The sequence below is a fragment of the Aplidium turbinatum genome, chromosome 4, assembly GCF_918807975.1.
Source record: "Aplidium turbinatum chromosome 4, kaAplTurb1.1, whole genome shotgun sequence".
Lineage (NCBI taxonomy): Eukaryota > Metazoa > Chordata > Ascidiacea > Aplousobranchia > Polyclinidae > Aplidium > Aplidium turbinatum.
The window spans coordinates 43,315,708-43,339,303 of record NC_137475.1 but is presented as its reverse complement, the minus strand read 5'-3'; positions in this window follow the sequence as shown (position 1 = coordinate 43,339,303).

Sequence of the window (23,596 nt, the reverse complement as noted above, 5' to 3'; positions counted from 1 at the left end):
TGATTTACATGCACATACCCAAACATATTTACAATTGATAACTCACTGTGACGCGATAATCTTGTTGAGGACACAAGTTTGAAAATGAAGCTGATGACATTGGGTAGCTTAGTGTCTGCTTTTGCGTGTTGCATGTTCCGCTAAGTGATGCTATCGTTACCTGTTCAATAAAAACGTGTAGAGGTAGAATCCAGAAGAAGTCATCAGGGGTTTGCGAACCCCAGGAGGTAACCGGTAGTCAGGGGTACTTAATGTGGAGCAGTGACGTTTGGTGGCTTAAACCGTTGGGAAAGCAACTTGGAAATATGCTGCAGCAAGGTAGTAGGCACAAAGGGCGTAACCGTCGGGCGAAGCCCGAAGGCGTGTTGCCGAAGCCAACACTTCCAGCGAGGGGTCTGGGGGGCCTCCCCCAGAAATTTTTGAAAAACACTTCCAATTTGGTGCGCTCTGAGAGCATTTCCAAAACAAATCAAAAATAAAAATCTGTCAAATTGTGCTTCGATCGCTTATGTCGTGATCATACATCTATTTAATGTTTAGAAGTCATGAACAATCTTAATTTTAACGTTGCAGGACCAAAATCCTGTGTTAGACATGGAATAATAGTTGTCTAAATGTTTAATTCGTCGTGAATGTTCATTCTCAGATATTCAGTTAAGCCTACACTACAAAAACTAACACTTAGGTCTAAACATTACAACCGCAAGCAATTTGTACAAAAAGCTGGAAAAGTTTGCCTCCTGCGTATAGAAGCTTAACAAACTAAATATTGCATCCGCACCTGAACGTTCATTGGCGAAGTAACGTTATATCAACGTTGTAAAAAGGGCAAAGGCATGACTATGAAAGCTAGTACAGTAGGCTAAACTACATGGCGAGGAGACATCAAAAAACAGCAACAAGCTTATTGGCATTATGATGCGGTGCGTTTACCGTGACGAGATACCATTCTGACGAGTTAGTCTAGTCGCTCTAGCGAATGAACGCATTGACATCACTGGGAAAGCACAACTAACCTACCATAACCATAACACATCTGATTGGCTAAGCAGCTGGTGACGTTTTGCAAAACGGGTGAGGATTGGTTAAAACGAAGGCGTTTTTTGACATTTTTGAATCTGGGAAAGCAAGTTTGATAGTTGCTTACCTGGAGCCTCAGTGATTGTTTCTGACAGAAGGGTTTGCGTCAATTGGCATTTATAGGCAAAACATGCGGTTTGGTGAGGACTTAGACTACTCACAAGCGTTACGAGTAATTCTAGTCACGAATACAGTAATTTTCAAGTTAAAATAGACGTGATAAAAATAATAAGTTAAACCTAGAATTCAGTCATTATATTTTGCATAGTTTTTGCTAAGGTAAGCACTGCTTTCCTTGCTTTCCCTCACCGATCGTCACTGATGTGGAGTATGATTTACGCGTGTGCTTTTCTTACCACTCCTGGGTGTAGAAACGTATTTGCAACAAACAGGCTCAGCCTTCACATTAAAGTTCATGCAGCTGAAATAGTTATTGTTATAAGAGCGGGATATATTCGTGATCTTGCATATAACGTTTCTCTCAAATTAAACAGATCCGGTCACATTACCCAACCTTGCCTCACCCAAGTTTAATTCCGAACCATCCGGACAGGCAAACCTTCCGACAGGCGAACTGTACCTTGCTGTTGGTAACAAACTTTATTATAGGCAACACACAGGCTCCTGGTTTTGGTTTGGTTTTAAATCTGTATCCTCGGACTGGCAAAGCCTTTGATAGGTCATTCCTGGCAGTTTCGCATTTTTGTGGAGGTTTTGAACCACTGACGTAGGGCTATCAATGTTCATCAATGCTAATGTTATTTAACATTTCGAAAATTTGTTCATAACGAACTTTTCCGGCAGGTTTTATGACGAGAAGTTACTTTTCATTACTCGAAGCTGCAGCCTGCAGTAGGCTGCAGTAGTAACTGTCTCCAGAAGTTTGTTTACAATTTATAAGCTTACAAGTTCTGTTCCACGTATCAACTCTTTAAGCTTTTTATAGTTTTCCAACGCAAAATAAGGATCTTATTAGACTGCAATTGCTATTTATCATGATACGAAAAACAAGAGACGTGATGGTCAGAAATAAAAACAAACTGAACTGGAGAGACGTTAACTCGTTGAGTGAGTATAGCCTAACTGATAAACAGAGTTTCGACAGTAATCAGATTTCTGTTTTGTATAAGAAAGCAAAACTTGAGTGCTAGTGTTTATAGGCTGTCGCAGATACTGTAATTATTTGCAGTAGGCTAATCAAACCTGAATTTCCAAATAACATTTTAATCAATCAACAAACTAAAAAAATTTTACTTGAAACTACCTCATAGTGTAGGGTTGCCATACCGTCCGGAAAATTCCGGACATGTCCGGAATTTAGAGTTAAATTTTGCGTCCGGGAGGAATTTTAAAAAATGCTCAAATGTCCGGAATTTTATGATGGGCGTTTTGGGGGAATTAAAATTGCGGGAATAATCCTGTAAATTAGGGATGTCCTAGAAAATTCGCTCAGCCAGCTCATTTTACTGCATCTGCAATCGTACTGTGCACACTGCCAATCCAGAACATTGTTATTTCGTACCGTGTGCATTTTTTTTACTACGAGGTTGTACGGAATTATGATGTAACAGAGCGGTTTCCTTATCAATAATGTTTACCACTTAGAAGTCAGTCTCATAGCAAGACTCGCTGGCTCTCCTTGTTTTCTGGAATTTCAAGATTGTTACAAATGTTTTCACCCATGAAGTTCTACTTTTTGTCACAAGAACATCCACCAATAGTTATTAAACGGTTCTTTGAGAATGAAATGAGCGAGTTATACCTTTGTGGCAATATATATTTAGGTTTATTGTTATTTAAGGTCTAATGTTTGTTTATGTCTTGAATTAATATTAAGGCTGTCTAACTGCCTGATGAAATTTCTATTTATCTAATTTAGCTAGTTTGGCTATCTGACTCCATTATCTAATTTCCACACAATTGTTATTCGAATTATAATTTTAAGTTATCAGAAGGTGTTCGTATAATGTTGTAGGTCTATAACACAATTTGAATTTAAACAGTACAGAATAATGAAATTACAGGATAGTGAAACATTATCACGAGTTATTACATTTCAATTAAACAATCAATTTAATGTTTTTCTGAGAGCTGAACTGGTCTAACTGAGCTGGTTTGATGTGATAGAGCTCTTTGTTTAATTGAGCTGGTTTGATGTGTTAGAGCTCTCGTCAAAGGACGAACAAACCATTTTATTTTCTGTTCCCTTTTTTCTATTTACTTCGGGAGCAGTTTACACGGAAAATTACAGAAACTTTAGTAAAAGGCAGGAAAACTTATACGTTGAAATAATGGATCGCTACACCTTTGGCATATGCACTCACAAATGTCCGTGTTTCATGGACGTATTCAAGTAGTTGAGAGAGAAAACAATTCCGTTGCAGAAGTGCTAGAAAATTTGGAGCTGGTTCATAAGGTGCTTGTGGAAAGGAAGAATGAAAATTTTATGTCCTTGAAAGTTAAAAGGCTTTTAGTTGAAAAAAGAGAAGAGGGGTATGAAGATGAATGTAACAATTTTCTTTCCGAAGTTGCAAACCTCTAAGAGAGATGCTTGGAGTACCTGTGCAAATGGATGAAAGCAATGGAAGAGTTTGCTTGTTTCAAATGGATGACCTTGAACGAGATACCAAGTTGGAAGGATGTAAAGCCTTGCCTGGAATATCTGATTGGTAAAGGGGTTGATGTGGACGATGCAAAGTGCTTTGACCAAATCTGTAACTTGAAGCAGTTTGTGGAAAGTTATCTACAGGACGAAGAATTTATTAAATTGCCAACGCATAAGAAATGGTGCAAATATTTCGATCAGTCTACAAACATCACATGCCACTCAGAAATTTATTGTGCAGTTTTTCTTTGCTGTTATATCCCACAATGCCAATGTAGAGAGACTCTTTTCACTGATGCAAAGTCAGTGGACTAAAGAAAGAAACAAGTTGAGCGCTGCGACTATGAAAGGCATATTGACTCTTCAATATAATTCCAAAGATATGTGCTGTAGCCTACTGATTTTTTCTCATTTTGAAATCACACAAGGCCCTATTGAAGAGAATTAGATCTTCAGAAAAATATGCATGGTCAGAAGAGTAAATTTGTAGTGACTTGATTTACAAGCGTGTCTTTAATTTGTTTTAAGCATGTAATTGCTGTTCTTCCTTTTTCGGCACAACCTAATTCTCATTATTATTTTTCACTCTAAAGTTGAGATTTTTTTCAGTGACGGTCCGTAGCTATATTTAAAGAGTGCTTACCCTGCCTGGTGTGAGATTCTGCTCGTGACAGAAGACAATACTTTTCATTTCGGTAGCTGGCGCTTTAGCATGAGTATCGTACAATGTTTGCAGCTTTAGCATTTCGGTAGCGCATATATATGGTCTCATGAAAATAGTCATGCACTGTCCGGAATTTTGCTTTTTCAAATATGGTAACCCTATCATAGTGGAAATCTTGCAAGGAGAAATTATGGAAATTGTGATGCCAAGATAATGCAACGGATGATTCTCCGTTATCAACCGTTGCTGTCAGATTCGCGATGATGGGAGGCTTTGGACCTAATAATTAATCATAGTTTAACATTTCATTGAGACAGGCATTGTTACCGCCATTCAATCAATATTAGCTAGCAAGTCAGCAACTCAATTCGTCGTTTAGAAAATTCTGATTTATTTGTTGTTGTACGAGAGTCATATTCCAACTTTGATAGTTCACTTCTCATCCTGGGCAAATTTAGTTACGAAGGTAAACAGTTGAACACTTCACTTAGTGGGCTAGGGCAGCCAACGGTACGTAAGCTTGTGCTAGTGTAGGCTACAAAGCAACACTCCACGTAGGCTTGCAAACGAAAACTTCGACCAGTCAAACTCGGCTTTCTTCTTTATTGCATATGAACAGCCGCTCATTCCAAGCATAAACCTTTTCAACAACCGATTAAAATCGTCACAATAATTAAAGTAACTGGCATTCTTCTGGTGACTATTTACTAGAAGAACGCAAGTTACTTTAATTATCAAATGCCTGGTGAACAGTCTCTCTCTGTTTTTTATCGTCACAATAGTTTATTTCGACTACAAACAACTTCTGCTTCTTGAGTTGTCTGAGAGCAAACTATGGATAGTGTTTTAAATCAGTGGTTCCCAACTCATGGGTCGCGACCCAAAGTTGGGTCCCCTGATAATTTTTTTGGGTCGCTTGTTTTTCAGGCATATTGTATCTTGGGCGAAAGAAATAACAATAAAAAAAAAATTTAAAACGTGATGAGATCGATCACAAAACTGGAAAATATAAACACAAGTCATGAAGCGTTTCATGTCGAGACATCGGAAAGCTTTGTAGCATGATCGTAGTGCAAGAAGTTTTAACAACTTTCGCTTTTATTATTGTTATTATTAAATGTAAACCCAACAAAAATTCCAGTCTCAAACATAAATTAACTTGACAAAGTTACGGGATATATATTGTAACGTGCACTATATGTCACGAACGCTATGTCGGACAAACTATGATAAAGTTTTCCACACGTTGGACTACGCATAGTCTGGTGTGGTAAAACGCATCAAAGACAAAGCTCCAAGTGCTGTATGGACTTATTGCTTTCTCTGCACGAAGTGTTGAATGATGTGAAGTGTGTAAACTTCATCAAAACAAGTCCACTAAATCGGCATTTGTTTTCGTCTTTGTGGATTCTGATTATTATCAAGCATTGCTGTTGCACACAGAAGTGCGATAGTTGTCAAGAGGTTGAGTTCTGAAGCGAGTTTGTAATTTGCGAGAGGAGATTGCTATCTTCCTGAAGCAACAGAACTGTGTGAGATTAGCCGAGAAGTTTTTGCAATAAGATTTCAACGCAAAAGTTGCTTACCTTGCCGATATATTTGACTCTCTGAATTCTCTAAATTTATCTATGCAAGGCAACGGTTTTACGGTGATTGATCGCGCCGCAAATATTTCTGCTTAACACAAAAAACTCATATTCTGGAAAAGTTATGTCACCAGAGATGAGTACGATATATTTCCTCAGCTAACGCAATATATCTGTGGCAATGAAGTTGATATTAAGCAAACGATAATTAGACACCTGGAACAGTTTGCCAAAAAGTTTGTGCACTACTATAGAGAATCTCTAACACTTAATAACCAAAATGATTGGATAATTGATCCATTTGTTGGAAAAGATCTGCCTCAACTTTCCATCCATGTTGCAGAACAGTTTATGGACATAACGACAGAAGTAGCAAACTGTATTTCTTTTGCGTCCTTCAAAGACAAATACCCCAAAGATTCTGCAAATATCCACTTTTGGGCTTCCATGTACAAAGTGTATCCCACAGTTTCACAATTAGGGATTCAAAAACAGATTCCATTTGCAACAACTTGGCTTTGTAAGATTGGATTTAGCGCCATGTGTGTATTGAAAACTAAACAGCGAAACTGGCTGGAAGTTAAAGCCGACATGCGGCTATGCCTAAGCAAAATAACGCCTCGATTTCAAAAACTCACTGACAGCAAGCCAGCACAGCTATCTCATTAGTGATTTGATAAACATATTATTGTCGGAAAACGTTACTGCTTTTGTAGTGCTGTTTGTTTGCAACACAATCTTGTATGGCTTTTAAAATATTACGACAATTTGCTTGGGTCGCAAGATTTTACCGAACTGAATTTTTTTTAAAATGGGTCGCCTTAAAAACGAGTTGGGAACCACTGTTTTAAATGATTGAACTGCTATAGCAGACTTTCGATTTTTTTTTTGCTAACAAACAATAAGTCTAGTCTGGACTAACTTCAGTAGAAAATTGTAAAGCCAACTTAGTTAATTAAAGAAACAACAGCTGATGTCTCTCAACCTCTGTTCTGGTTCCTCAATGTTCTTGAAGATGAAAAGTTATACAAGGATCTTTCATTTAGGATAAAACCGAAAAATTACACATAGTAAGTAAACAAAATCAGTCAGGTTGGGAAACTTGTATAATTTATAGATAAAGCTTTCGCCACCGTAAAGGCGGCTTCTTCAGTATCGTATTCAAATAGAATATTTAAAATACAAATAGAACTTTTCGCTAACTTACAGGGTAAAGAGAGACCAATTTGATATAAAATTGCAATTATTAGTTTTAACTTCATTGTGCTCTGCAACAAGCTTTTCTCATGTTTGATAGTTCGTAATCTATTTGCAGCTTCACTGGTTTTGAGTTTTTTTTCTTTAGTTTTGGTATGGCAATTAAATTTACAGCCAATTTATCAACATTAGGCTACCCAGCAAGAAGATCACGCGCTCAATAGCGTACCGTATTGTTACAAATCGGGATTGTTGCGTTTAGTCGATTGACAATAGTTGATGCAAACATAAAACTAGCATAGGCCTACTGCCACCACTGGTCGATTATAAGTGCCTGGTTAATGATTAGGCTACCTAATTAACAAAAGAACTTAAGATCAAGCAGCTGCACTGGTTCGTCCCAGTGACGAAGCAGCCACCTGGCGGTTCTGGCTCTGCGCCAGGGGCGGCAGGCTGCAAGGGGGCGGCAAAATGAGGCTGCACGCTGCACACAGCACGAGAAATGAAGTAGCCTAATGCAAAAATAAATAAAAAGTAAAACAAGAAAATGATTTGCAAAGAGACAGGTAGCACATCTTAAAAATTTAAGGATATAACAACAGCTAAAAAGCTTGAGTGATATGTTTGGATTTTTTGAATCCTCACGCGCTGCTGCAAAGCGAAAGTCACAAGTCAAGTCAAGTCAAGTCAAGTCAAGTCAAGTCAAGTCAAGTCAATTTATTTTGTTTTAACAGCGCCATATATTAACAAATAATCAGAGTAAAATGTAATTGTCAAAACAATGCATTGTACAACTGTTGGTTAGATTATGGCGCAATCAGGATGGTAGCGAAAGACCATAAGCAGTCATCTAGTCAGCCACCACCCCATCACAGTAAATCTAACTACACATTCATACACACTAGTGTGCAGAGGCAGGCACACTACTTCATTGAATAAAAAGGGTTCGCCACTGAGATTGAAAAACAACTACTGTTGGTTTGAATCTGCATTCTCAGACTGAGTAAGCCGAGGATGAAGATTCAAACCAACGACCAAGAATTGACCAACCACCAATAATTAGTGATTGTGTGCTATAATAGGCTACAGCACTTGCGAAAGTTTTCCTGAAATAACGAAGAAAAACGTGGATACCACCACCGAATTGCAACAATTTTTATGCCTTCAATCACAATGGATCAATCACAATCACAATCACAATGGATTCACCAACGCTTTTAAAAGCACTTATGACGACGAGGTGGACTTTTTGGAGTTAGCTGGGGAAATTGACAGATTTAAGAGGCTGGTGCGAAGCAGTGAAACCACGTTTGATGGTAATGCAACAGCGTTTGACGTTTTACAGTGGTTAGCTAAATCACACCTCCTTGATTCGACACCATATTTATGCTTGTGTCTGAAACTTTATCTTACCATTTGTGTTTCAATTGCGAGCTGTGAGAGGAGTTTCTCAAAGCTCAAAATGATAAAGTCGTATTTACGTTCTACCATGAATGATGATCGGCTATCAGCTCTATCGATTATTTCTATAGAAAGAGACTGCGTTCAAAAAACTTGAATTTGAAGATATTATCGCTGATTTTGCTTCTGCGAAAGCTCGAAAAGTTCAATTTTGAGGCGGTTATTGATCTTTTATTTGCCTAATACAACTGTTGTCCATTTTTTGTCTTAATGCTGAGACAGTGAGGCTTCTTTCCCAAGCAATATAGACCTTCTGAGACGCGGCACATTATTTGTAATTATTTTTATTGAAAAGATTACTTGAACATGAAACTATTTCAAGATTTGCTGCAGTCTACTTAGGGCGGCAGCATATGCTCCTACGCCACTGGTTCGACCTTCGGGAGTGTGCGCTTGCGTATCGCATTTCAAAGCTGAAGTGGCGAATTGTGTTGAACTGTTTTATTCGCAAGAGTACAAACAAACATAGCCAGGTCGAAGACTTTAAGAAACCGGCCTGCCACACCCCGCGGCGGCGGGGAGCGGCGTGACGATGCACCCGGAGGGTTAAGTCCACCAGCTTAGGTCGCGAGGGCCAGGCTGGGGAGTCGAGGTACCTGTGGAGGGAGAGTGTGGATCGAAACACTATATGGCCCGTCCGCAAATTTAGAATGGCGGAGCGGGCCAGGCTCTTTCTGCATAGCCCAGAATGAAGCCCTGCGACGGACCGGGCGACCCGTCGCGTGTGGACGCTGGAACCGGCAGTAATTGACCGCCGGGCAGCGCCCACGTCTCCTTCACGCGCAGGTACTTTGCACTAGCTTTGGAAACACAGTTCCCTACTCCCCAGCCATTGTGGGGGAGGGTCGCTAGTCCTCACACCCGTTGGTCGACGTTGCCTTACACGCGAGAGTGGGAGCTCTCGATGTTGGAGTGCTCAGCGAAGGCAAGTCGACCCTTGTGTTCTATCAGAAACAACTTAGGTTTGTGGTACGTAACGAAGTAAAGCAAAATCCCTAAAACGGTTTAGCTGCTTCGTGCCACATTATAAAGAATGGCGTTGAATTGGTTGAATTCAGTGAGTCGCTCTTTTGTTTGGCTTGAGGCTGCTGTCTGTAGAGTTTCTGTGTTGTTGGGCGTTATTGCTGAGAAATTTTGTTGAATCAGTTAGTAAGTTAGTTAATACTTTAGGTGACGTAGTTCTTCCTATTCGGCACAGTTTTATTGATCGTTGGAGTCTGTCTTCATATGAAAATTGCCTCATTGAAGCATAATTGTACTGCGTCAATCCGAACCTTGCTGGCTACAAGACTGCTCACCACGGAACGGCAACATGTGTGCCACCAAGAACTGTGTTTAGAAGATTATATGCAAGAAATGCAGGGAAAGCTACTAAAGCACGATCAGCCCACTCCACTCCAGCCTGAAAGAACACCTTAGCTCAGATAAAAGCTTGGTCTTTGATCATCAACAATTAACAGTGCCTCACCGACTTTGAATGCCTACTACAATCACTGCCAGAAAAAAAAACGATGCCAAAAAGTGTAGGCTACTGCTTTTTTCCAGAAAATTCAGAACTGTCCAGAAAATTCAAGTTAGAAGATAGATCAGCAAGTTCTTCATGAGATTTAGGAGAGAGGTGCTCGGTAGGCTACTTTGTTTTTGCATTGGAAATACCTTTGGGCTGAATTTGATTTGATATTGTCAAATTCAAACAAAACCAACAAAAGGAAAAGGTGGCAAAACTACAAAAGTTTAAAACGTGCATGCGATTAAAGGTTACCTACACGAAAGTAAATTAAGCACGGCCACCAAACCTAACAATTTAAAGTAGATGAATTAGTTGGAAGAACCAGTTGGCTCCACCATCCCTGGGCTCCACATAGCCTACCTAAAGCAACTGGAGGTGTGCCAGTTGATGAAACCATGCGAGGACGACTGAACCTTACAAACTATAAAACTGACAAACTACTGAACCTATAAAAAAGAAAAATCAACAACACGAGCATTTAAGAATAAACAATGAACATACGGCAACTTATTACATATTCAACATATTACATATTATTTACATATTAAACATATTACATACGGTATACAAAATACTATGTAGCCTACAGTGCATCGTTTTAAGTAAAATGGAGTGTTTGCAGCAACGACAAATGAGTCATTTTCAGCAGCCTTTAGTTTGCAAATACTTTGCTTTTTGATGGACGCTTCAATTTTAGATTTCAATGCAAATACAGTGATGTTTTCTCCTTGGAATTTCAAAATTAAGTTCAGTTCAGTTTTTCAAGCAAACCTGATAGGCTAAGTAGCATAAATTTAAAAAATAAATGTCATTGCAAAAGTGGTGGACCAAATCTGAACTTGTTTCCGTTAGACAAATCACGACTTCATTTTTCAACATTAATAAATTGAAATGCCATTGAAAGCCACACCAGCAGGGGCGCCAGAAGCGGGGAGGGGCGACGCGATGGCTCAATTTTTCTGTAGATGGAGAGGCAGGGGGAAAAGGGTGCCCTTTTAAGGTCATGTAAGCTACTGCACATTTTGTAATATAAAAATTTCTGCTATTCGCTTTTAGCCTAATTATAATCTTTCATTTTTGCCCCAAAATAATATTTACGGCACAAAATTCTGCAACACAGTAGGTTACATCATTATAACATTGCATGATGCTCTTCTTTGTATAGCCTACCGGACACTTGTACGCTATCATTACTCAATAGTGAGCTGATAGATGAGCATTATCGCTATATCTTATCTTAAAACTTTAAAAAAATTGGCCTTTCAGTAAACAAAAGTGCCCTTTTTTCATAATCTTGCCCCTCCCCTCCAGTCAAAAATCGTTCCGGCGCCCCTGCGCACCAGTTCACAACGCAACAGAAAGGATTTAAAACTCAGGTTCCCTTTCACAACGTAAATTTGCGTAAATACGGGTAGGCTATCGAGTGGGCAATTTGTAATAAAGTTAATAATTTTCGCATCATCTTGCACACAATGCTAATATGCGGAAGGCACTTTAACATGCAGATATCCAATCCATGGACTTCTGTCCAATCCAACCACGAACCAATGAGATGCTACGTTATCTGTCCAATTGTGACCATTCCAGCATTCAGTCAGAGAATTAATTATTACTTCGAACTTTGTTTGGTAATTACAGAAGAAAAAAGAGCTATAGCAGAGGTGGGAATCAAACCCACATCAATGTAATGACTACCACCACCCTAACCCAATGCGCCAATTCAACCGATGGCAAAGCTATTGTAGCGCTCCATTATTTCGTCATATAAGTTTCCCTTTCTTGTACTAAAGTGAACTACTTTAACTTAAATTTATTTCCTACTGTTTCTGTAATTTTCCATGTAAACTGCTCCCGAAGTAAATAAAAAAAAGGGAACAGAAAATAAAATGATTTGTTCGCATTTGGCGACAGCTCACATCAAACCAGTCCAGTTAGATTAGTTCAGCTCTCAGAAAACATTAAATTTATTGTTTAGTTAGAAATGTAATAATTCGTAATAGCTTAATGTTTCCCTGTTCTGCAATTTCACTATTCTGTAATGTTTAAATTCAATTTGTGTTATAGACCTACAATATTATACGAACAGTCGAACACCTTCTGATAACTTAAAATTATAATTCGAATAACAATAATTGTGTGGAAATTATTTCATGGAGTCAGATGGCCAAACTATATGAATTAGATAGATAGAAATTTCATCAAGCAGTTAGACAGCCTTAATATCAATTCAAATATAAACAAACTGTATGATTTCTATTTCTATTTGTAATCAAGGTTTAAGAAAATAAGAGATAAGATAAGTGAATTGAATAAGTTGAATAGTTGATAAATGAAAAAATAATTTGTGTTGTTGAAAAGAGCAACTATGCTGGACAAAGCAAAAGAAAAATGTCCTACATGTACTAAAGCAGTGGCTAACAAAGCAGTTGCATGTGACTTATGTGAATATTGGTACCATGCAAGGTGTGTAAACATGCCAGAGGGCACCCTAACTATGCTGGCCAATGGTGATGACAAGGATGGTGCAAAATGCGGATCCCTTCTTTGGATCTGTCCCGGTTGCGACCGTGGAGCTAAGAAGCTCATGGTGCATCTGTCCAAAATGCAAGAACAAAGCAACAACCCCCCACACCAAATCGAGTCCCAGCTACAGAAGCTAACCGAGGTAGTTACCGACTTATCCAGTAAGGTGGCCTCTTTAGAGCAGCAATCAACACCCAACATGGCCGAACCTCAACAACAAAAAACATGGGCAGAGAGAGTTGCTAACGGGGTTACTGGTGGTCTAGACAAAGTTGTTCGGAACTCTGTCAAGTCAGTGCTGCAATGTGAAAAAACAAAGTCCGAACTTATCATATCACGCATGGAGGAGTCCTCTTCCAAAACTGATCAACAGCAAATCAAAGAAATTGGAAAGAAGATTGGTGTGCAAGTGGAACCACTAAATGTCCAAAGGCTAGGCCAAAAACCCGGTGACTCAACCTCAACTCGACTTGTAAAGGTGAGCTTTCCCACTGAGCTTGATGCAAGAAACTTCAGAATGAAGTTTACTCAGCACAAGAGGGGCACTAATTTCCAACACGTTAAAGTACGCCTGAACATGGATCTAGAGTCTCGGCAAATTTACAACAAGAAATCTGAGAGTGTTTTCAATATGAACAAGGCTGCCATGGAAAGTGGCGTCAGCACAGTCAGCTACAGCCTAAGGGACAATGGTAAAATATGGAAGTATGTAAAGCAAGCTGATGGCAGCTGGAAGAGGGACAACACTTGGAATGAGTCTAACAAGGAGGCAAAAAACGACGAGTAAAAGTAAGGACCAACCCTTACTTCCTTATAATCAATGCGAGGAGTTTACCTAACAAAATTCACATGCTGCAACTATATGCTGCTCAATATACACCCATGTTTATTGGCATAACAGAAACATGGGCGAACAAAGATATATCAGATGTCGTTTTTCAACTAAGTGGGTACAACATGTTCAGAAATGACAGGAGGAATCGTGCTGGGGGGGGAGTTCTGTTGTATGTAGATAAACAGATCGAATGTACACTTGTTGAAAACCTAACTTGTGATGTGTATGAAGAAACTATATGGTGTAAAGCCAACTTTCCATCAGATGTAACAGTGCTGATCGGCATTGTCTACCGCCCTCCAAATAATTCCGCATTGGACAACGAACATCTCAATGAGCTTCTGTGCAAAGCCTGCCAGGAAAAGTCAACTTTTCGACTTATTGCTGGTGATTTCAATTTTCCTTCAATTGACTGGGCTAACCTCTGTTACAAGCCAAGCAATGATGATTTTATGGAGGTAATTCTGGACAATAACTTAGTGCAGTGTGTATTAAGCCCAACAAGAGAAGAAGCAACTTTGGATCTGCTGTTCACCTCTAATCCAGAGCTTATTACCAACGTCGATATTTTAGAACCCTTAGCTAACTCGGACCATAACATGGTCTTGGCAGAAGTTGCGCTGTTAGGCATCCGCCGCAATAAAAGCTCTAGATTGCGTCGGAATTTTAGGAGGGCAGACTGGGTTCTGTTTCAAGATCTTGTGAATGCTGCTAACTGGGAAAATGTTTTTTCCACCGTAGAGGTCAATTCAATCTGGGAAAATTTTGTATCAACCCTGGATTGTATCTTGGAAGTTACAGTCCCATCAACAACACAAATAACTAAGACATCTCCTTTGTGGGAAACTCAAAAGGTCCGTAATGCTCGAAAACAACGCAATAAAGCAGAAAGACAGTTTCTCGCAAATAAGACTACTGAAAACAGGAGAATGCGAAATATTACGGCAAAGAACCTTAAATCAGAAGTTTGGTATGCCATCAAAAACTTTGAATGCAGACTAGTTGAAACTACTGATGCCAAACCGTTCTGGCACTATGTGCGTTCCAAGCAAAAATCAAAAGTTTCCATTGGTCCTTTGGTCAAGAACAGCGATTGTGATTTAACAAACAATGCAACTGAGTGTGCACAAGCCCTGAGTAACTTTTACTCCACTGTCTTTACCTATGAGGATACCAACCACATACCTTTTGCTCCTCCAAAAACCAAAGAAGAACTAGTCAGTGTCACCTTCACGACTGAGCTAGTATCGAGGAACCTGACCAAGACAAAACATTTTGTCTCAACTGGGCCTGATGGTATTCTATACATTGCACTTAAAGCTGGTGGTTTTACTCTTTTACGTCAGTTGTGTCGACTTTTTCAGCTGTGTCTCGATTATGGTGCCACTCCAGGGCAGTGGAAGATTGCCCATGTAACCCCAATCTTTAAAAAGGGAAACCGAAGAACTCCTGCAAACTATCGTCCAGTGAGCCTCACAAGTTGTGTCTGTAAGTTAATGGAGTCATGCCTAAGAGAAGTCATCTGGCACTTCTGGGATGAGCGTGACCTTATTAAATCATCCCAATTTGGATTTATCCCACAATCCTCATGCACAACCCAACTTCTTGAATTTCTGGAAGACATCACATTTATTGTTGATAAAGGTCAATGCGTTGATGTTGTCTATTTGGACTTTTCCAAAGCCTTCAATTCGGTTCCACACGAAAGACTAATGAGGAAACTGTCGGCTTTGGGTATAAAAGGCAATGTTTATTCATGGATACGTTCCTTCCTTTCTGGTAGGAGTGAAGTCGTTGTGGTGGATGGAGAGAAAAGTGATCCGAAACCAGTGTTGTACGTTGACGCCGTCAATTTGACGGCGTCATTTGACGGCGTCATTTGACGGCGTCAACTTTTTGTTGACGCTGAGGCTAGCGCCGTCAATTTATTTTTCAGTTGACGGAAGTGATAGCGCCGTCAAGTTTTTTGCCGATTTCAAGCGTCAAGCGCTAAGCGTCATTTTTTGTTTTCATGGAAAATCTCGTTTCATAATAAGAGTTTCACAATGTTTTCTGGCCAGCGCGACTCATCCGAATTACCGGCTTTTGCGTTGGTTGGAATGGCTCCATGGAATACATGCGGAAGAAGTTCGCTAAATGGTGATCACCCATGTATTGAGAACGAGGGATCAGAGACAGAAAGCGAAAAATTCATGAATGGCATCGCGGACGTTGAATATACTTTATTTCAAGAGCTCTATATGCTCCTGAAAAGAGCGATGTTGGTGCAGTGGACCTCGTTAAAAGATTTATACATGCTAAACTATCACAGCACGCTTGAAACAGTGATAGGCCTACCTTTCAGACTAAACGTTTTCAACTTGTTTTTGAAATACAACACACCAATACCAACCAGCGCTGCTGTGGAACGCATGTTTTCACTTGGAAAGGACAATATGCGCAGGGGCGCCGGAAGCGGGGGGGAGCAGGGGGAGCGGATGCCCCCTGCCCTCAAATTTCTGTGGATGGGGAGGGAAGAGGGGGCAATGGTGCCCTTTTAAGGTCATGTAAGCTCCTGCACACTTTGCAATATAACAATTTATGCTATTCGCTTTTAGCCTAACTATATAATGTTCTATTTTTGCCTCAAAATAATATTCACGACACAAAATTCTTCATCACAGTAAGTTATATTACATCATTATAAAATAGCATGATGCCCTTCCGTGCCATTGCTCTTTGTATAGCGGACACTTGTATCATTATACTCGATAATGAGCTGATAGATGAGCATTATCGCTATATCTTATCTTAAAACTTACAAAAAAAATTGGCCTTTCAGCAACAAAAGTGCCCTTTTTTCATACTCCTGCCCATCCAGTCAAAAATCGCTCCGGCGCCCCTGAATATGCGTCCCAAACGCAGCAGATTGTCAGACAAACGTTTTGAAATGCTTGTTTTTCTGCAAGGAAATAACTAATAGGCTGAGCAGCTAATTACAATACAGTCTCAAAACATAATAGGCTACCTGCTCTTTATTTATAGCTATTGTTAGCCTGAACTTGGTTGAAATATTTACGTTTTATGAAACGCTGGCAAAAAATAGCGCTAGAAATTAGCGCTGACGCTGACGCCGTCAATTTCTTTAAAAGCTTACGCAGTCCTTTACGCCGTAAAGTTTTTAGGCAATTCGCGCTGACGCTGACGCCGTCAAATTATTTCAATGACGCGTACAACACTGTCAGAAACCCATGATATCCGGTGTGCCTCAGGAAGTTGCCTTGGGCCTCTGCTGTTTATTGCCTATGTCAATGACGCTGATGACTACATTAGTCACAGCACCTTGTTGAAATACGCGGATGACATGAAAATCTACACAGAATTGAGCAGGGACGATCCCGATCTTGCCTCATCCCTGCTACAAACGGACTTGAAATTGTTAATGGACTGGTCTGAATCCTGGCAACTACAGTTTAATGTTGACAAGTGCTCCACTCTGCACTTTGGTCATGGCAACTTAGAGCATCAGTATAATATGTTCTAGGTGACATGCCAATTGCCCCTAAAAAGAGTGAAAAAGACTTGGGCGTCATGATAACGACTGATCTTAAAACATCCACCCATGTCTCGTATGCAGTTAAAAAGGCGGAGATGGTCCTGGGTGTTTTAAAACGAACACTGGTCAGCAGGGACAAGCATGTCTTTTTAAGATTATATAAACAGTTGATCAGGCCCCACTTGGAATTTGCAGTGGCGGCTTGGAATCCCCATTCTGTTCGGGACATTGATTTGCTAGAGAGGGTGCAACAACGAGCAACAAAATGCATTCATGGACTGAAAAACCTAACCTACGAACAAAGACTGTTTGAACTAGACCTTCTCTCGTTGGAAAAACGGAGATTAATTTTTGATTTGACAGAAGTTTTTAAATTAGTACACAATGTTTCGGTATCACCATCTTCCAAATATTTCCTTTTTAACTCTAATTCAACCAGAGGCCATAATTTTAAATTGCATAAACAGTTTGCTCAACTGAACTGCCGTAAATTTTCCTTTGCCAATAGAGTAGTCGATACTTGGAATAATTTACCATATGCTGTAGTCAATAGTATGTCTATTGCGATATTTAAGCGACGTGTCGAAAACTATTTATGATTGTGTCTTATCTTTTTTGTTCCTTGTGATTTTTGTTTTCTCTTCAAAAATTTCTTATTTTTATTTATTTATGTTTTCTTATCAATTGTTATTTGCGAGTATGTTAATGTTTTTCTCTGTAGTACCATGTGTACTGGACCAGAATACATTATTATTATTATTATTATTAAAAAAAACATTCTTATACGTTAAATATGACCTAAATAAATGTTACCACACTATGATTTAATTTAGCTAGAATTTGCGTTTTTCCTTTATTCTTTCTAGACGCAACCTTGATGACGTCATGAACAGCGTAGCTTCTGATTGGTTCGTGGTTTATTAGAAATCTGCTTGTTAAAGTGCCTACCCTAATATGCAGTGTTTTATGTAAAATTGGTAAACTCTGTTTGACCCTTGAAGTTCGTTACGCCGCTTACGCGACCTCTTTTCTAATAATGCCAGTAGATAGTTTTTACAGATCTGACCACTTGAGATATTATCAGAAGACTAAGCCTATTTATCTCGATTGCTAATTGTTTGCATTGCCCGATTTGCTTATTTTTGATTTTGTGTTTTCGCCCTGCAGTAGACTTCATGTCTACAACAAAATTATAATAAGTGATATCTATAAGTGGCAACACTGTTTACATTTGGAGTCCGGCGGGAATGTTCATTTTTTTCTCTCACTATTATAAGGTACTGAAGGTAGATCTATTGTTATTGTAGATTCATATTAACTTGTTGATTGTTGTAATTAAGTAGCCTGTGGTAAATGAAATTAGCCAGATTTTGAAGCTTGCATAAATTTTTATTAAGCTTTCGCCTTCTTATATGTCTTCTTCAGTACGGTATCTTAAGGTATTTTTAGATCATTAAGTTATGGGAGCTCTAGTATTCAGTAGGCCAGTGTTGTACGCGTCAATGAAATAAATTGACGGCGTTAGCGCAAATTGCCTGAAAAATTTACGGTGTAAAGTACTGCGTAATCTCCTAAAGAAATTGATTGCGTCAGCGCTATTTTAGCCAGGGTCTCACAAAACGGAAGTATTCGACTTCTAAAGAGTTTGGTTTTTGAGACTGTTTCAATCTGCAAAAGACAATTTCGTCTTTTCTCGACTCAGATTAAGCTAGCTGCCACAGAAAAAGATTGTTAATTGCTATCAGTCTGAAAGTCAAAACGTCAAACAAAATTTAACTCTCATTGTGAAACGAGATTTCCCATGCAAACGAAAAATGACGCATAGTGCGTGTCACAATCAATGTGCAAGGCCTCGCGTCAGGCTGCTTTGCGTCTTGACAGAACGTGTTGTTTTGGTTGTAGAATTCTGGTGCGATGTGTTATTATCGGTTATGACCTGAAGTAACCTCTGATGACGAAATCTGTATTATGTAGGCAGTGGCTATTTGACCGGCTCCGGTCTTTGAATCTGAAACACTATTTGACCGGTCATGACGTCACTACATAAGCACTTTTTTCTTTTTCGCTTTCAAAGCAAAAGACGATAAGCGCCTTAAGTTTTAAATTCAACACGTTTTCTTCAACTGAGTCCGTGGCGCATACGTAACGTCTCGGGCTGCCATTTTAGAGGGAATGAGTTCGATACTATCCGCAAGCGTTCTTTTTTTTTTCGGAAAATTACCCTTCGGAAAATTACCCAGAGAAATTCTCAAATTCCAGCAAATTAAAAAAACTCTAACTTTATTACTCACATTTGAAAAGACATAAAAAAATGGGCTGTAGGCTACTCAAATTAAAAATTGACCACAAAAATGCGCTTCGGTTCAAAGTTTAGATAAAAAAAAATGAAAAAAAAGTCAATGCTTCCGGATAGCATCGAACTCATCCCCTCTAGAATGGCAACCCGAGACGCAACGTATGCGCCACGAACTGAGTTGAAGGAAACGTGTTGAATTTAGAACTTTATATCGGCGCTTCACGTCTTTTGCTTTGAAAGAGAAAAAGAAAAAAGTACTTATGTAATGACGTCATGACCGGTCAAATAGTGTTTCAGATTCAAAGACCGGAGCCGGTCAAATAGCCACTGCCTATTATGTAACGTGTTTTCTACAACCTTCGGCCCTACGTGATAATCTCGAGTCTTCTTTAAACTTGCTTGTTTATGCCGCTCAATGCTACGTGACCGACGATGAGTTCGTGTGATGCAACACTACATAACCTTCTCGAAGTTACTAGACCGTACAAACCTTTTATAAATAGTGGTGTAATTTGCGTAATGGATTATTATGATGATTATTATTGAGTTGGTGATGAGAGTTGTGCTATGAGTTGTGGATTGGTAGTTGATGCAGAAATTATTGGTGATTGAGACTTGAAGTAATTGAATACAAGTAGATGAGAATTGGTGCTGATATAAATTGTGTTCGAATTTAGAGTTATTTGAGAAGCCGTTCGTTAAAGTTCTTCAAGAAGTCAGATTATCATTTCACTAGTAGAATTATTCGACATTTAATTGACTGCTTTTCGGTTTGACCCATTAAACTACGTCATTGAACCTTTCCAAGTCTTTTTCCTGGTAAGAGATAGAAAGAAATCGTGACATTCTGGGGGCTCGTCCGGGATAAACCGAAAAAAATTAACCGAAGAATACCGAAGATTTATTGAAAGAATAATAAATTAATGTCAAGATGGCGGATACTGTCAAACATGAGATGATTGAAGACTTACGGAGCATGGCTGAACGAATGGGGCTGACTGGTAATGAGAAGTCTCAGTTTGTGATGGAAGAGTATCACAAGATAATGGACCAAAAAGCTCAGCGAGAAGCTGACGAAAGAGAAGATAGAAGAGCTGCTCGTGAAATAAGGAAAGCAGAACTTGAAGCTGAGGAAAAGCGAGCACAACTTGAAGCTGAAGAAAAGCGAGCACAACTTGAAGCTGAAGAAAAGCGAGCACAACTTGAAGCTGAAGAGAAGCGAGCACAACTTGAAGCTGAAGCAGAGGAGAAGCGGGCGCAGCGCGAAGCCGAAGCTGAGGAGAAGCGGGCACAGCGCGAAGCAGAAGCCGAAGAGAATCGAGCGCAACGCTAAGCAGAAGCCGAAGAGAATCGGGCGCAACGCGAAGCAGAAGCTGAAGAAAGAAGAGCGCAATATGAATTGGAAAAGTTAAGGCTTGATTTAGAAAAACAAAAACTGGACATTGGTGAGCGGTCTAATTCTACTAATGATAATGTTCGAGATGTTATTGTGGCGCAAGTTAGACGCCCAGATTTGCCATCATTTGTTGAAGAAAATTATGAGTTGGATAGTTATTTGTTAAGATTTGAAAGATATGCTACAATAGCCAAATTGGAGAAGTCAACGTGGGCTACCCAGCTAAGCATGTTATTATCGGGACAAGCTCTTGATGTATATTCGAGACTTTCGCAAGAAGAGGCCATGAACTACGACAGATTGAAGTTAGCTCTGTTAAAGCGATACAATTTTACCGAGCATGGATACCGTCAAAGATTCCGTGAGGCAAAGCCTGAACGACACGAAAGCCCAGGTCAATTTATTGAACGTTTAAGAAACCTTTTGTTAAAATGGTTTGAACTTTCGGGGGCCGAACAATCATTGGACGGATTGGCAAACCTTATAGTTAAGGAACAATTTACAGATTCATGTTCAAAAGACCTGTCTGTTTATCTAATGGAGAGAAGTCCAAAGACTCTAGAAGACATAGCCAGTGTGGCGGAACAGTATTTAGTTGCTCATGATGAGAAGTTGTCGACTGAAGAAACGTTGTCATGCGATAATGACGAAGAGCAAACAAATAATTTTAAGGGAGGTGCGGTTCCAAGAGAAGTACGTTGTTTTAATTGTAATGGCTTAGATCATAAGGCTGTTAACTGCCGGAAGAAGACTAACAGAAATCATCAGGAATCGAGGTAGTGGTGCAATCGTTGCAATAGGCAAGGACACGAAGCGAAGGAATGCAAGGACAAGTCGTTTTCCCGATCCAATCAGTCTGGAAAAGATAAAGACACGGACGTTTATCGATGCGGTTGTGCGTTAATGATTCCTGAACCCACGCTTGAGGAGGAGAAACCGGATGAAGATGTTGGCGAAAAAATAATACCTGAAGATTACCTGCCAGTAGTGGATGGAAAAGTTGGAAACAAAAAGGTAAAAGTTTTACGTGATTCTGGTTCTACGGGTATAATGGTGAGGAGAGATTTGGTTAAAGACAGTCAATTAACGGGAAAAACTGGAATTGTGATGTCAATAAATAATACTTCAATCCAAGGACCGTTAGCAAGGATATATATCGAAACTCCATATTGTAGTGGGACTGTGAAAGCGTTATGTTTACAAAACTCTTTAGTTGATCTTATAATCGGAAATGTTATTGAGAGAGATTCTGAAGTTACTTGTTATTCTTGTGGCAAGAATGGTCACTTTGCTCGAGATTGTTCTGCAGATAATCAGCAACGATCTCACGATGACGGATATTACGAGCGCGATGAACCAAGGAGAAGAGGCAGGCGAAGACCATTTGGAGTTTGCTATAGATGCGGTAGACGCGGACACTTCGCCAGGGAGTGCGTTGCTGACGGCAGACATTCGGAAAACAGACGTTGCCGTGACAACCACTGCTACCGATGTGGGGAGATTGGACACATAGCCAGGTGCTGCTCTTTTGATGAAAAGGCTTGCTACAACTGTCATAAAGAAGGTCATCTTGCCAAGGACTGTCCGGAGAGGAGGTGTTTCCGATGTAGGAAGATGAGTCATCTCGCTCGCCGATGTACTGAAGTTGTTGAGGACGATGGAAACTTTCACAGTAAACGTGACTATTGTTTTAAGTAAAGCTATCGTTGGTAGATCATGCAACGATTGACTTATGAGAATTGATTTATTGAGTAATTAATTGTTTTTGTAATATGTTTTGTATTGATTGTGTTGTTATATTGTTTGCAACAATATTCTAAGGGGGGGCGTATGTCACAATCAATGTGCAAGGCCTCGCGTCAGGCTGCTTTGCGTCTTGACAGAACGTGTTGTTTTGGTTGTAGAATTCTGGTGCGATGTGTTATTATCGGTTATGACCTGAAGTAACCTCTGATGACGAAATCTGTATTATGTAACGTGTTTTCTACAACCTTCGGCCCTACGTGATAATCTCGAGTCTTCTTTAAACTTGCTTGTTTATGCCGCTCAATGCTACGTGACCGACGATGAGTTCGTGTGATGCAACACTACATAACCTTCTCGAAGTTACTAGACCGTACAAACCTTTTATAAATAGTGGTGTTACTTGCGTAATGGATTATTATGATGATTATTATTGAGTTGGTGATGAGAGTTGTGCTATGAGTTGTGGATTGGTAGTTGATGCAGAAATTATTGGTGATTGAGACTTGAAGTAATTGAATACAAGTAGATGAGAATTGGTGCTGATATAAATTGTGTTCGAATTTAGAGTTATTTGAGAAGCCGTTCGTTAAAGTTCTTCAAGAAGTCAGATTATCATTTCACTAGTAGAATTATTCGACATTTAATTGACTGCTTTTCGGTTTGACCCATTAAACTACGTCATTGAACCTTTCCAAGTCTTTTTCCTGGTAAGAGATAGAAAGAAATCGTGACAGTGCGTGACGCTCAAAATTGGCGGATGCAACCTAGTTCGTACCCTGAACAGTTCGTACCCTGAAAAGATCGAGAGAAAACATTAAAAAAAGCAGAAGTCGCTGATCGCAGTTTCCGCAAACATTTTAAAATTGGCAGTGGCTATTTGACCGGTCATGACGTCACTATACGTCACTATTTTTTCTTTTTCTCTTTTAGAGCAAAAGACGAGAAGCGCCTATATAAGTTCTAAATTTGAAAGATTTAATCAACACGTTCTGTGGCGCGTGCGCTACGTCTGCGGCTCCTACTCTAGAGAGATTGAGTTCGATACTACCCGGAAGCATTCTTTTTCTTTTTTTTCTTTTAACTAAATTTTGACTCGAAGTGCATTTTTGTAGTCAATTTTTAATTTGAGTTGCCTACAGCGCAATTTTTTATGTCTTTTTAA